This window comes from Phalangium opilio, unplaced genomic scaffold (genome assembly GCF_054372755.1).
Source record: "Phalangium opilio isolate 3A_F unplaced genomic scaffold, DU_Popi_V2 ptg000194l_1, whole genome shotgun sequence".
NCBI lineage: Eukaryota > Metazoa > Arthropoda > Arachnida > Opiliones > Phalangiidae > Phalangium > Phalangium opilio.
In genome coordinates this window covers 2,567,533-2,581,747 of record NW_028324212.1, presented here as the reverse complement: position 1 = coordinate 2,581,747, position 14,215 = coordinate 2,567,533, and the positions used below count along the sequence as shown (strand labels likewise).

The following is a 14,215-nucleotide window of genomic DNA, read 5'->3' as shown; positions in this document are numbered from 1 at the left end:
CGTTTACAAAATCATGAGGATAATAGACATGATTGGCTTAAGAAAGAATTAGCGAACACTTTTCACCCTTACAGATGTACTCCAAATCCAAAACACCGGCACCAAATTCACTAACTACCTTCTTAATTGCTATTAAAAACAATTCCCGAATAATTTCCGGAGCATCGCTTTTAGACGGCTCCATTTTGAACCCCTGTGAAGACGCTTATCTGTACAACGCAAGTGGGGTCGTAGTCATAGCGACAGAGGTAAACAGGAATTACGTATTTTTGGCCCTCCTTGTCAGCAACGTCACCAATACGTAGTTTTAGTGAGCCAATAAGAAAATTTTATTTTTTGGTTACGTGTTGAAGGAAGGGGCTATATACTCGGCTATGAGTCGGACTGAAGTAAAGGCCAAACGTTGTGCATTCCGTTTTAAAAAAATAAATTTATCCCTGATACTACATTATATAGTATATTTATTAAGTATATCTATGTACTATGTTTTCCTCTAAAGATAATCTAGGCCGTTTTAAAACAAATTTATCCGTATTTGCACACTAAAATGCGAATGTAAAAATCCTTAGAAAAATTTCGAGACGACTTTAAAAACTCGGGAAATTCACCAACTTAGGAAACCATGAGAGTGACTTAACCCATAAGACTAATTTATACTTGTGCCTCGAAATTTTTTTTAAAATTCTTTATCTACTCTATGGAGTTGGCCAGCGCCGCGCCTTACCAGGGATACTAGATGTTTAAAGAGGGATGATCAGCTCGAGCCGTTTCACGTATGTTCAGACGAGACTGCGGCAGAGGGGTTTTCAACGGGGATCTATAACTTGCGCCGTCTTGCCCCATTTTTTGCGATCCACCGGACCTAAGCCGTTCCACAGCGCGCCTATTTCACTCAGATTTCGCATCCTCCCACCATCATCCTTGATTTGGCATTGAATTGAACTAAAATCTAGAAGTCCGGCAGACTGTACTGCGCATGACACGCCGATAGCTCTGTCGTAATTTCCGTCTCCCTTCGAATCCCTCTTAAAGCATCTAGTATCCCTGGCCTTACATCCGTCGTACTATTCCAAAAGCGGATTATGCTTCACACATAAAGTACGTAAGTCCCACTTTTCCATAGCTTTGGTCATAGATTTCATGACAACCGGGAAGCTCGAAAGGCAAATTTGCGGTATCGTTCGTTAGTCGTTATGTTATATTAAACCTTTTAAATCTCAAGTTTTGACAATTTACGAGTCACTTAATAAGTCTTCAAATAAATATTATAAGATTTTTTATAATTTCAACAGAAAAATAGCTCTGCGAATAATAGTAGACTCGAAAACTACACTAAGCTTCGGCTAGGTATCGGCGGTATCCCGATTCCCGAGCCGCCAGCGGCTGGGCTCACCGTAGCCGCGAGAATAGAAAAAAATTCCTCGTACAGAAAAAACAGATACACGGCGTCTTAAATAGTCTAAGCAAAAGCTACCCAGATTGATAAGATCTTCGTGCCTTACTCCCAAATAATCTTTGGTATTGTGTATAGTTCTAAGTAAAGAAAATTTATGTACTTGGTAAATCGGTTCATAAGGCGGAAGGATCGCAAGGATCCGAAGGAGCCGCCATACCGAATTATGTTCCTCCGCATAAGGGGCGGGGGTGCTTTCCCAGGAGCTTAGAAAATATCGTGTAGCTCCTCCAGGCACAATGGCACATGTTACGTACTTCATGTGTAAAGCCTAATCGGCTTCTGACTATACTAGACTTAGAAAGGGGCGTGCCAACTACGGGGGCAGGGGGGCGAAGGCCCCCGCTCAAATTGACAACTCTATGGGACTTAACCATTAAGCAGCCATTTTGCGCCCGCTAAAGTATACAATGTTGGCTCATGTTGGCACGCCCTTGCTAGACTAGAGCATGCTAAAAACGGGTTATTTTCAGAAGACCAGTTGCACTTTTAAATCCCATCCCTCATTCCTTCCATTATTTGTGTCAACGGTCAACGAAATTGTTGTAGTATCTAAATTTAATTGACGTGAAAACCATGAAAACCAGCCAATCTGGTTAGGGTGGGCTGCCAGCCGCTACTGCCTTGACCAGTCAATTCACTTTTTCAACGAAATGGAAAAAAAATCTCTTAAAAACTACGCTTTTTAGCCACATGGTATGATGTACATCTACGATGTGGACATTAGTATGACCAGCCCTGTTGGCGGTGGCATTGTAGGAGTATCTCTGTACTGCCTTTGGCAGTAAAAAATTTTTCGTTCCTCATTGAAGGGAGAGTCAATAGAAGCTGATGGGAGAGGATTGTGGTGAGGTGATATTTTTCGTTCGTTATTGAAGTAAGAGTGAATATGAGAGGATTAAGCATTGCACTATATTGTACTAGTAAGGTTAAGCATTGTTTGTTTCACATTTGCTCTATGTTTCAAGCTAGAGAGAGAGGATTATGATATAGCCTTAAAATCGAAGGTTTAATTGATAATACTCCCTTTAAAATTCCTATCACCTGTCGACAAGTATTTCACCCTTTCACTCCCACTCTCCTATTTCAACATTCAAAGAAATCGTGGGGAATTTTAAAAGCAAAAGCTTCTCGGAAGCGGGTTATTACTATTATAACATAACTAAATTTCAAGTTCTCTGTTTATGTCTTACTATTACAGTTATAACATAAGTAAATTTATTGAAGTAAGACTAATTAAGTAGATAACGATGTGGCTACTATTATGGCCCAGCCTTTGGGTCGTCTTGTTTACATTTTACAGAACAGAATAAAACTATTCTGTTCGAAAAACACTGCTCTGTAGTGGTTTTAATGGTTTTTTGCAGTCAGTTAAACGCAAAAATTATTTTTATCAGATCACTATCTTCATGTTTTCGGTATTATGGATGACTAATTTTTGGAGAGGCCCGTGGCCACTTCTAAAATTTTTGGGGGGGCTCGGGCCCCACGGGCCTATAGAACTCTACGCCTATGTATGCAGCCCCCAACAGCAGGTTTCAAATCCCAGATATTAGAACCTCCAACGTCAGGTTTAAAATACCAGATATTAGCAGCCCCAAACAGCCGTTTTCAAATGCCGGATATTAGCAGCCCCCAACGGCAGGTTTCAAATACAAGATATAAGAAGCCACCAACGGCAGGAGATGAAATCCCAAATATTAGAAGCCGCCAACGGCAGGAGATAAAATCCCAGATATTACAAGCCCATAACGACAGGTGACTTATCCCAGCTCCCAAGCTTACAACGGCAAATGATCAGATCCCAGATATTAGAAGCTAAAAACGGCAGGTAACAAATCCCAGATATTAGAAGCTAAAAACGGCAGATATCAATTCCCAGATATTAGAAGCTACCAACGGAAGGCATCAATTCCCAGATATTTCCAGACCCCAACGGCAAGTTTCATATCCAAAATATTAGCAGCCCCCAACGGCAGGTTTCAAATACCAGACATTAGAAACAACCAACGGCAGGTGATCAAATGTCAGATATTAAAAGCCCCCAACAACGAGTGATCATATCCAAGATATAAGAAGACCCCAACGGCAACTTTCAAATCCCAGATATTCCTAACCCCCAACGGCAAGTTTCAAATCCCAGATATTAGCAGCCCTCAACGGCAGGTATCAAATCGAGGATATATGCAGCCCCCAACGGCAGATTACAAATCCCAGATATTAGAGCCTCTAACCTCAGGTTTAAAATACCAACGGCAGGTTTCAAATACAAGATATAAGAAGCCATCAACGGCAGGCGATGAAATCCCAAATATTAGAAGCCGCCAACGGCAGGTGATAAAATCCCAGATATTAGAAGCCGCCAACGGCAGGTGATAAAATCCCAGATATTACAAGCCAATAACGACAGCTGACTAATCCCAGATATTAGAAGCTAATAACGGCAGGTGATCAAATCCGAGATATTAGAAGCCACCAACGGCAGGCATCAAATCCCAGATATTTCCAGCTCCCAACGGCAAGTTTTACATCCAAAATATTAGCAGCCCCCAACAGCAGGTTTCAATACCAGATATTAGCAGCCCCAAACAGCAGTTTCCAAATGCCGGATATTAGCAACCCCCAACGGCAGGTTTCAAATACAAGATATTATAGAACCCGCCAACGGCAGGTTTCAAATCCCAGATATTAGAAGCCTATAACGACAGGTGACTAATCCCAGATATTAGAAGCTTATAACGGCAAATGTCAAACCCCAGATATCAGAAGCTAAAAACGGCAGGTATCAATTCCCAGATATTAGAAGCTACCAACGGCAGACATCAATTCTCAGATATTTCCAGACCCCAACGGGAAGTTTCATATCCAAAATATTAGCAGCCCCCAGCGGCAGGTTTCAAATACCAGATTTTAGAAACAACCAACGGAAGGTGATCAAATGCCAGATATTAAAAGCCCAAAACAACGAGTGATCATATCCAAGATATAAGAAGACCCCAACGGCAAGTTTCAAATCCCAGATATTAGCAACCCTCTACGGCAGGTATCAAATCGAGGATATATGCAGCCCCAACAGCAGATTACAAATCGAAGATATATGCAGCCCCCAACGGCAGATTACAAATCGAAGATATATGCAGCCCCCAACGGCAGATTACAAATCGAAGATATATGCAGCCCCCAACGGCAGGTTTCAAATCCCAGATATTAGAGCCTCCAACGTCAGGTTGAAAATACCAGATATTAGCAGCCCCAAACAGCCGTTTCCAAATGCCGGATATTAGCAGCCCCCAACGGCAGGTTTCAAATACAAGATATAAGAAGCCACCAACGGCAGGCGATGAAATCCCAAATATTAGAAGCCGCCAACGACAGGTGATCAAATCCCAGATATTAGAAGCTAAAAACGCCAGGTATCAATTCCCAGATATTAGAAGCTAAAAACGCCAGGTATCAATTCCCAGATATTAGAAGCTAAAAACGCCAGGTATCAATTCCCAGATATTAGAAGCTACCAACGGCAGGCATCAATTCCCAGATATTTCCAGACCCCAACGGCAAGTTTCATATCCAAAATATTAGATGCCCCCAACGGCAGGTTTCAATACCAGATATTAGAAGCCACCAACGGCTGGTAATCAAATCCCAGATATTAGAAACAACCAACGGCAGGTGATCAAATGCCAGATATTAAAAGCCCCCAACAACGAGAGATCATATCCAAGATATAAGAAGACCCCAACGGCAACTTTCAAATCCAAGATATTCCTAACCCCCAACGGCAAGTTCCAAATCCCAGATATTAGCAGCCCTCAACGGCAGGTATCAAATCGAGGATATATGCAGCCCCCAACGGCAGATTACAAATCCCAGATATTAGAGCCTCTAACGTCAGGTTTAAAATACCAGATATTAGCAGCCCCAAACAGCCGTTTCCAAATGCCGGATATTAGCAGCCCCCAACGGCAGGTTTCAAATACAAAATATAAGAAGCCCCAAACAGCCGTTTCCAAATGCCGGATATTAGCAGCCCCCAACCTCAGGTTTCAAATACAAGATATATATAAAAAGTCCCAAACAGCCGTTTCCAAATGCCGGATTTTAGCAGCCCCCAACGGCAGGTTTCATATACAAGATATAAGAAGCCATCAACGTCAGGCGATGAAATCCCAAATATTAGAAGCCGCCAACGGCAGGTGACTAATCACAGATAATAGCTAATAACGGCAGGTATCAAATCCCAGATATTAAAAGCAAAAAACGGCAGGTATCAATTCCCAGATATTAGAAGCTACCAACGGCAGGCATAAATTCCCAGATTTTTCCAGACCCCAACGGCAAGTTTCATATCCAAAATTTTAGCTGCCCCCAACGGCAGGCTTCAATACCAGATATTAGAAGCCCAAAACAGCCGTTTCCAAATGCCGGATATTAGCAGCCCCCAACGGCAGGTTTCAAACACAAGGTATAAAAAGCCACCAACGGCAGGTTTCAAACACAAGGTATAAAAAGCCACCAACGGCAGGTTTCAAATACAAGATATAAGAAGCCACCAACGGCAGGTGATGAAATCCCAGATATTAGAACCCGCCAACGGCAGGTTTCAAATCCCAGATATTAGAAGCCAATAACGGCAAATGATCAAATCCCAGATATTAGAAGCCAATAACGGCAAATGATCAAATCCCAGATATTAGAAGCTAAAAACGGCAGGTATCAAATCCCAGATATTAGAAGCTAAAAACGGCAGGTATCAAATCCCAGATATTAAAAGCAAAAAACGGCAGGTATCAATTCCCAGATATTAGAAACAACCAACGGCAGGTGATCAAATGTCAGATATTAAAAGCCCCCAGCAACGAGTGATCATATCCAAGATATAAGAAGACCCCAACGGCAAGTTTCAAATCCCAGATTTTCCTAGTCCCGAACGGCTTGTTTCATATCCAAGTTATTAGCAGCCCTCAACGGCAGGTATCAAATCGAGAATATATGCAGCCCCCAACGGCAGATTACAAATCGAAGATATATGCAGCCCCCAACGTCAGGTTTAAAATACCAGATATTAGCAGCCCCAAACAGCCGTTTCCAAATGCCGGATATTAGCAGCCCCCAACGGCAGGTTTCAAATACAAGATATAAGAAGCCACCAACGGCAGGCGATGAAATCCCAAATATTAGAAGCCGCCAACGGCAGGTGATAGAATCCCAGATATTAGAAGCCGCCAACGGCAGGTGATCAAATCCCAGATATTAGAAGCCTATAACGACAGGTGACTTATCCCAGATATTAGAAGCTAATATCGGCAGGTGATCAAATCCCAGATATTAGAAGCCATCAACGGCAGGCATCAAATCCCAGATATTTCCAGCTCAAAACGGCAAGTTTTATATCCAAGATATTAGCAGCACCCAACTGCAGGTTTCAAATACCAGATATTAGCAGTCCCAAACAGCCGTTTCCAAATGCCGGATATTAGCAGCCCCCAACGGCAGGTTTCAAGTACAAGATATAAGAAGCCGCCAACGGCAGGTCATGAAATCCCAGATATAAGAAGCCTTTAACGACAGGTGACTAATCCCAGATATAAGAAGCCTTTAACGACAGGTGACTAATCCCAGATATTAGAAGCTAATAACGGCATGTGATCAAATCCCAGATATTAGAAGCCACCAACGGCATGTGATCAAATCCCAGATATTAGAAGCCACCAACGGCAGGTTTCAAATACAAGATATAAGAAGCCACCAACGGCAGGTGATGAAATCGCAAATATTAGAAGCCGCGAACGGCAGGTGAAGAAATCCCAGATATTAGAAACAACCAACGGCAGGTGATCAAATCCCATATATAAGAAGCTTATAACAGCAAATGATCAAATCCCAGATATTAGAAGCTACCAACGGCAAGTTTCATATCCAGGTTCGAGCCCTGATAGATGCATGTTTTAACCGTCGATATTGGGCATAAAAATAAGCTAGATCTCTTGGAAAACTCACTTTTACTTTGTATCTATGGTGTAGTGGTTATAACGTCCGCCTAACACGCGGAAGGTCCCAGGTTCGAGCAGTGGGAGATACATGTTTTGACCATCGTGATTGGACATTAAAATAAGCTAGATCTCCTGGAAAACTCACTATTACTGCGTATCTATGGTGTAGTGGTTATAACGTGCGCCTAACACGCGGGATGTCCTATGTTCGAGCCCTAATAGATACATATTTTTACCATCGTGATTGGGCATAAAAATAAGCTAGATCTCTTGGAAAACTCACTATTACTACGTATCTAAGGTGTAGTGGTTATCACGTCCGCCTTGCACGTGGAAGGTCCCAGTTTCGAGCCCTGGTAGATACAACGAAATTAATTTTAATAACCTCTGCTTTTAATTCTTAAATTAAATTAATGTGAGGCTGAAAAGTTGGACTTCTTTGGTCTTGCAGGTATCTATGGTGTAGTGGTTATCACGTCCGCCTAACACGCGGAATGTCTCAGGTTCGAGCCCTGATAGAGACATGTTTTAACCGTCGATATTGGGCATAAAAATAAGCTAGATCTCTTGGAAAACTCACTTTTGCTTCGTATCTATGGTGTAGTGGTTATCACGTCCGCGTTACACGCGGAAGGTCCCAGGTTCGAGCCCTGGTAGGTACAACGGAATTAATTTTAATAACCACTGCTTTTAATTCTTAAATTAAATGAATGTGGGGCTGAAAAGTTGGACTTCTTTGGCCGTGCACGTATCTAGGGTGTAGAAGGTCCCAGGTTCGAGCCCTGATAGAGCCATGTTTTAACCGTCGGGATTGGGCATAAAAATAAGCTAGATCTCTTGGAAAACTTGCTTTTACTACGTATCTATGGTGTAGTGGTTATCACGTCCGCCTAACACGCGGAAGGTCCCAGGTTCGAGCCGTGGGAGATACATGTTTTGACCATCGTGATTGCTATTGTTTCTGCATGCATGGCCTTCCTTTATTGTTTCATTTATAAATGGGCTAAACTTTCTTATAGCTTAGTCGCTGCCTAGTAAGAAAAGCAAGAAACGCTCATAGCTTCCGCTAATGCATGTTTGGAGGCCCTACTCATGTTTGCGTCTGTTTGGCAAATAATGACTGAAAATGAAAGGGCTAGGAATGAATACTGAAAGCTAAGGTTTGAAAATAAAAGGTTTAGACTGTAATCCGAGAGTATTCATCATGACCGAAGTGAAAAATTGCAGCCTGAAAATAATGACTAGTTTAGTTTTTTGAAGACATGCTCAAGCGAAGCATGTTCTACTTTACTGTAGATAATATTATAAATGCCATGATAGGTTGTTTGAATAACGTCTCCCTGTATTTCGATTATTTTCAATGCTCTATTTGGCATGCACTTTCTTCATGATGGCATGAACTCTCTCTGATTATTGTATTCTCCTTTGTGATTTTATAGTACTCATTGTAGATATTCTATTAATTCATTTTCACCACAGATTCTTTAATATCCAATTTGACACGTACCTTTTTTTTCATTCCCTCATAATAAATAGTTATTTTTTTCGCGTTTAATCCATTTAATTTCTTACATGCGCTATTTACGTGTATTTTATGATTTATTTCTCGCAAACGTGTTAGTTTACTGTTAACTTATATTGTAATTTAGTAGACGCTTCATTTAATAAGCCAATTAAATTTATTGCATGGGTTATATGCATGCATTGAATAATTTATTAGATAGACTTCATAACATTTTTTAAATTATTTGGATTTTTGTTATCATTGTCTGTTATTAAAAGGGGTTGTGAGCCTGTGTGGATATTGCTTGTCATCCTCATAGAGCTAAGTGGAGCCGGGGAGGGGTTTAAAAAAGAAGAAAAAGTCTGTTACCGCCTTTAATGCATTAAAACCGTAAATGGCATGTTTTTAATCTGTTCACATTAGAATTATGTTGATGTCTAGCCTTTACTCAAGATGACATTATTTATAACCAGCATGCCAGCACCCAATCAGTCCCGATACGCTCTCAAACCCAAAAATTCAGCAATGCATTTTCCACACGTATTAAACTTTACATATTTCTGACTGTCAAGAGTTCATTGCTCTTTTCTGTGGCATGATTGCAATTTACATCCTCCGAAGTCTTCATGACCACATACCTATTTTAAAAATAACTTAACTATTATATTGTCATTCATTAGACCTATTTCAGATTTACCATATCCATATTAAGAGAAACAAAGAGGTGATTATACCAATTGTTGCATACTGAAATGCTCCAGCAGGTCATAGAGCCTTATATTCAGTCTTTACAATAGAAGACGTAAGAAAATCTCAAAGGGAAGACCCCTTTGCTTCCCCTATTATTAATTCCTTGCAAGGGCCTAACCCCGTTAGGCATAAACTTTTCGAATTAAGAAATGATCTTCTTTATAGAAGACCTTACAGGAACTATCCTGAAAAAAATTATTTACCTCCTAGTTTAAGTCTAGAAGCCATGAGGTTATTACATGACCACCCACTATCACTTACAGGGGCAAAGATAAGAATTTAAAGCAAAGTCTGAGAATTTGAAGACGGAAAAACTCACGGAAATTTTAAACATATTTTGGGTTTTTAGAACGTTTCGGAAAGGTGAGGGAATTTTAATTATTTAAACAAAGTCTGGGAAAAGTCAAGAAATTTTAGGGATTTAAAAAATATGCAAAAAATCAAGGAACTTTAGTGTTTTTAAAAAATATGCAAAAAATCAAGGAACTTTAGTGTTTTTAAAAAAGTCTGAGAAGAGTTAAGGAACTTTAGGGTTTTAACCAAAGTCTGGGAAAAGTCTGGAAATTTTAAGAATTTAAAGAAAGTTGGATCAGACACCAAAATATCACAGCTCCTAAATGTCATCAATTACATGTTTACAAATATCACCTCAGATTAGATTTAAATCAATAACAGTTGCGCCGAAAACGTTAGGAATCCGCGATAAGTTTAAATAAGTATTTAACTCACATTTTTTTTCGGGGCAATTACGATGCCCCGCCTTTTTGCCATTTCAACTAATTTTGATTTCCGATCGCTTTCGGTTTTGTCTACCTCTCCTTCCTTTACCTCCCACATAAAAATTTATAGTGACCTGTGTCACCTGGCATCCTTGGAAAATTATTTTTTCATCCAGTTTTTGAAACGTTTCCTCTGTTTTTGTGAGCTCTTCTTCCATTTTTCGAATCCTAAATCAATAAAGGAAAAATTATTTTTTTTTTAAATTTAAAGTCATTACTTCCCAAGTATTATTAAACTCGGCAACAAAATTAAGTGTTGTAAATTCTTTTTATACGCCGAAGTTTAAAAATAATTGAAAATCATGACATATTAATATTAAATTGTTTGTCACAGCACTTGACAAATTTTAACGAGTGGCTAAAAGTGCGCCTCTTTTTAGGATAGAATAATATTTTGGAAAATGTGGCAATAAACAAGCTAATTAGCAATTAAATTGAAGTAAAACATACAATTTTGGAAAAGGGGGAAATTTATTCAGTTGATTTAACTTGATAATAACAAAAACAGGCGCACATTTAGCCGCTCATATAAAAACTTAAAGGTCTTACCTTTGCTGGAAAATTTTGTTGAATTTGATGGAAATTTTTGAAATTGAAGTTAGGCCTAGCAATTTTGTCATTATTCCACTTACGGGTAAAAACCTGAAAAACGCATCAAAATATATGGGGAAAACTCAGGGAAATTCATGGATCCAGTTCCATATTCACATCATCTGGGCAGCTCGGGCCCTCCTCTACCTTCTCCTGAATTTTTTCTTTTTTTTCACCACTTTTTTAAAAATAAAACTTCATTAACATTAACTTATAGCTTTTTCCTTTGGGTCCTCGCGGAGCGCTCCCAACATATAACATTCAAATATTTTCCAAAAGTTGAATGTTTATTGAAAACTGAAATAGTTGAGAATGTGTCCGAGTCGGGACCACCTCTGATAGAACAAAACTAGAGTTGCATAGATTTTCGAAGCCTTCTTGTACCATTCTTGAGTGCGACGTGCAATATTGCATACCCTCTTAATTTTATATAACATTCAAATATTTTCCAAAGTTCAATGTTTATTGAAAACTGAAATAGTTGAGAATGTGTCCGAGTCGGGACCACCTCTGATATAATAAAACCAAAGTTGCATAGATTTTTGAACGCTTCTCAGACCATTCTTGAGCTCGACGTGCAATATATGTGTCTGTAACTGTATATCCTCTTAATTTTATGTAACATTTAAATATTTTGCAAAAGTTCAATGTACATTGAAAACTGAAATAGTTGAAAATGTGTACGAGTCGGGACCAGCTCAGATAGAACAAAACTAGAGTTGCACAGATTTTCGACGGCTTCTTGTACCATTCTTGAGTGCGACGTGCAATATTGCATACCCTCTTAATTTTATATAACATTTAAATATTTTCCAAAAGTTCAATGTTTATTGAAAACTGATATAGTTGAGAATGTGTCCGAGTCGGGACCACCTCTGATAGAACAAAACCAAAGTTGCATAGACTTTCGAAGCCTTCTTGTACCATTCTTGAGTGCGACGTGCAATATTGCATACCCTCTTAATTTTATATAACATTCAAATATTTTCCAAAGTTCAATGTTTATTGAAAACTGAATTAGTTGAGAATTTGTCCGAGTCGGGAACACCTCTGATAAAATAAAACCAAAGTTGCATAGATTTTCGAACGCTTTTCAGACCATTCTTGAGCTCGACGTGCAATATTGCATACCCTCTTAATTTTATATAACATTCAAATATTTTCCAAAGTTCTATGTTTATTGAAAACTGAAATAGTTGAGAATGTGTCCGAGTCGGGACCACCTCTGATATAATAAAACCGAAGTTGCATAGATTTTCGAACGCTTCTCAGACCATTCTTGAGCTCGACGTGCAATATATGTATCTGTAACTGTATATCCTCTTAATTTTATGTAACTTACCTAACAAGTCATCAAATGAGCGGCTAAATATGCGCCTTTTTTAGGATAGAATGTTTTGGAAAAGGTGGCAATAAACAAGCTAGTTAGCAATTATTTATAAAATGAAGCAACATTTTGGAATAAAATATACAATTTTGGAAAAGGGGGAAATTTATTCATTTGATTTAATTTGATAATAACAAAAACAGGCGCACATTTACCCGCTTATAAATTTTAAAATTAGGGATAAAATGACGTTGCAGAAATTCTATTGGCTATCGCGAAAGAATGACGCGACACCTAGAAGTAGTTTTTGAAACTACTTTAACGGAGTATTTTTTATCTACGAAGGCGAAGCTTATAGCCTGTATTGCGTGTAGCGAATGTATTATACAGTGACAGTATATATACACATTGAAATTGTATATTTCGTTAGGCTTAAGTTATCATATGAATCATTACATGGCGCCTAGCAAAAAGTATTGCTGTGTCCCACAGTGTAATTCTAGATTAAAACTAAATATCCCAGGGTTAAGTGTGCACTATTTTCCCAAAAGAAATCAAGTTGCGTAAACAGTGGCAACGCGTCCTAAAAATTGGAAAACATATTTCAAATCACATGGTTGTATGTAGTTTACGTTTCAAGAAGACTGATTACTTTTTTCCTGGTAAGATTTTTTTTCAAGTATTAAGAATTGAAGAACGATATTTAATGTACTTGTTACTTCAGATATGCCGACAGGGAAAAGGAAAAAAAGCTTGGAACTTCCCCTTTCCCAATGTTTGCCCATATTGACCGACGACAAAATTATTTCTGAAGATACCAGAAGGTTAATGGTTGGAAGAAAAGGCTTGATAATCGACAAAGGAACTTTAAAAGCTATGCAAAACCTTCAACTTATAGCCAGTCGAGTTCAGAAAGAGAAATAGAAGATGCCCCAGAATCCACAGACAAACAAGCAAACATTGAATTTGGTTTGAATGCTCTCACAACTGAGGTTTGTGAGACTTTGCATCAAGAGACAAAAGGCGTTTCAGTGCAAGTCAACACTTACTATTCTGAAACCTTTAATATTATGAATTCAGTTAAAACTGACACGGATTTAAGTCCTATGACCGGAATCTCCAATTTCAAATTATTTTACGCCATTGTGGAATCTATGACAGTGTTAATAAATTTTAAAACTCAGATCCCAATAGAAGGACTTTCTCTTCTTGTTTTAACAAAAATTTAACTAAACTTGACGTACAGGGTTCTTTCTACTATGTTTAATATGTCTGAAACAAGTAGCCGCCGATACTTTAAACAAACAGTGTTTATTGTCAAGCAAGTTTTTAAATGGCGCTCAAAAGAAAGAAATCATTAATACCATGCCCCAATGTTTTAAAGGCTTTGAAAAAACTGTGGTGGTATTGGATTGTACTGAAATTCCAATACAGAAACCAAATTGTCTTAAATATAGAATCTTGTCTTATTCAAATTATAAATGTAACCACACTCTTAAAATTTTGGTTGGCTGGTTTTATTTCTTTTTTCAGTAGAGCTTATGGAGGAAGAGCATCCAACAAAGTTATCACTTTGCACAGTGGAGTATTGGACAAATTAACACCCTATGTAGACGCATGCATGGTAGATAAAGGATTCAGAATAGAGACTGAATGTTTATAAAAAGGTATTGAATTTTTCATGCCACCATTTCTGATAGAATCTAATCAGTTTACGGAAACAAAATCACTCGATAACTTCAAAATAGTAAAAGCAAGAGTGCACATAGACAGTTTGATACAAAGATTAAAACTTTTTTCAATCTTTAATGAAAAACT

At 38.7% G+C, this 14,215-nt stretch overlaps 2 non-coding genes across 2 annotated transcripts; both read left to right on the top strand.

The window, feature by feature from the left end:
* The first annotated feature begins 7,738 nt into the window (after window positions 1-7,738).
* On the top strand, window positions 7,739-7,811 carry TRNAA-UGC (transfer RNA alanine (anticodon UGC)). Its single transcript has one exon. It is a non-coding gene; the product is annotated as a tRNA-Ala (tRNA).
* Window positions 7,812-8,035: 224 nt separating this feature from the next.
* TRNAV-UAC (transfer RNA valine (anticodon UAC)) lies at window positions 8,036-8,108 on the top strand. Its single transcript has one exon. It is a non-coding gene; the product is annotated as a tRNA-Val (tRNA).
* The last annotated feature ends 6,107 nt before the right edge of the window (window positions 8,109-14,215 follow it).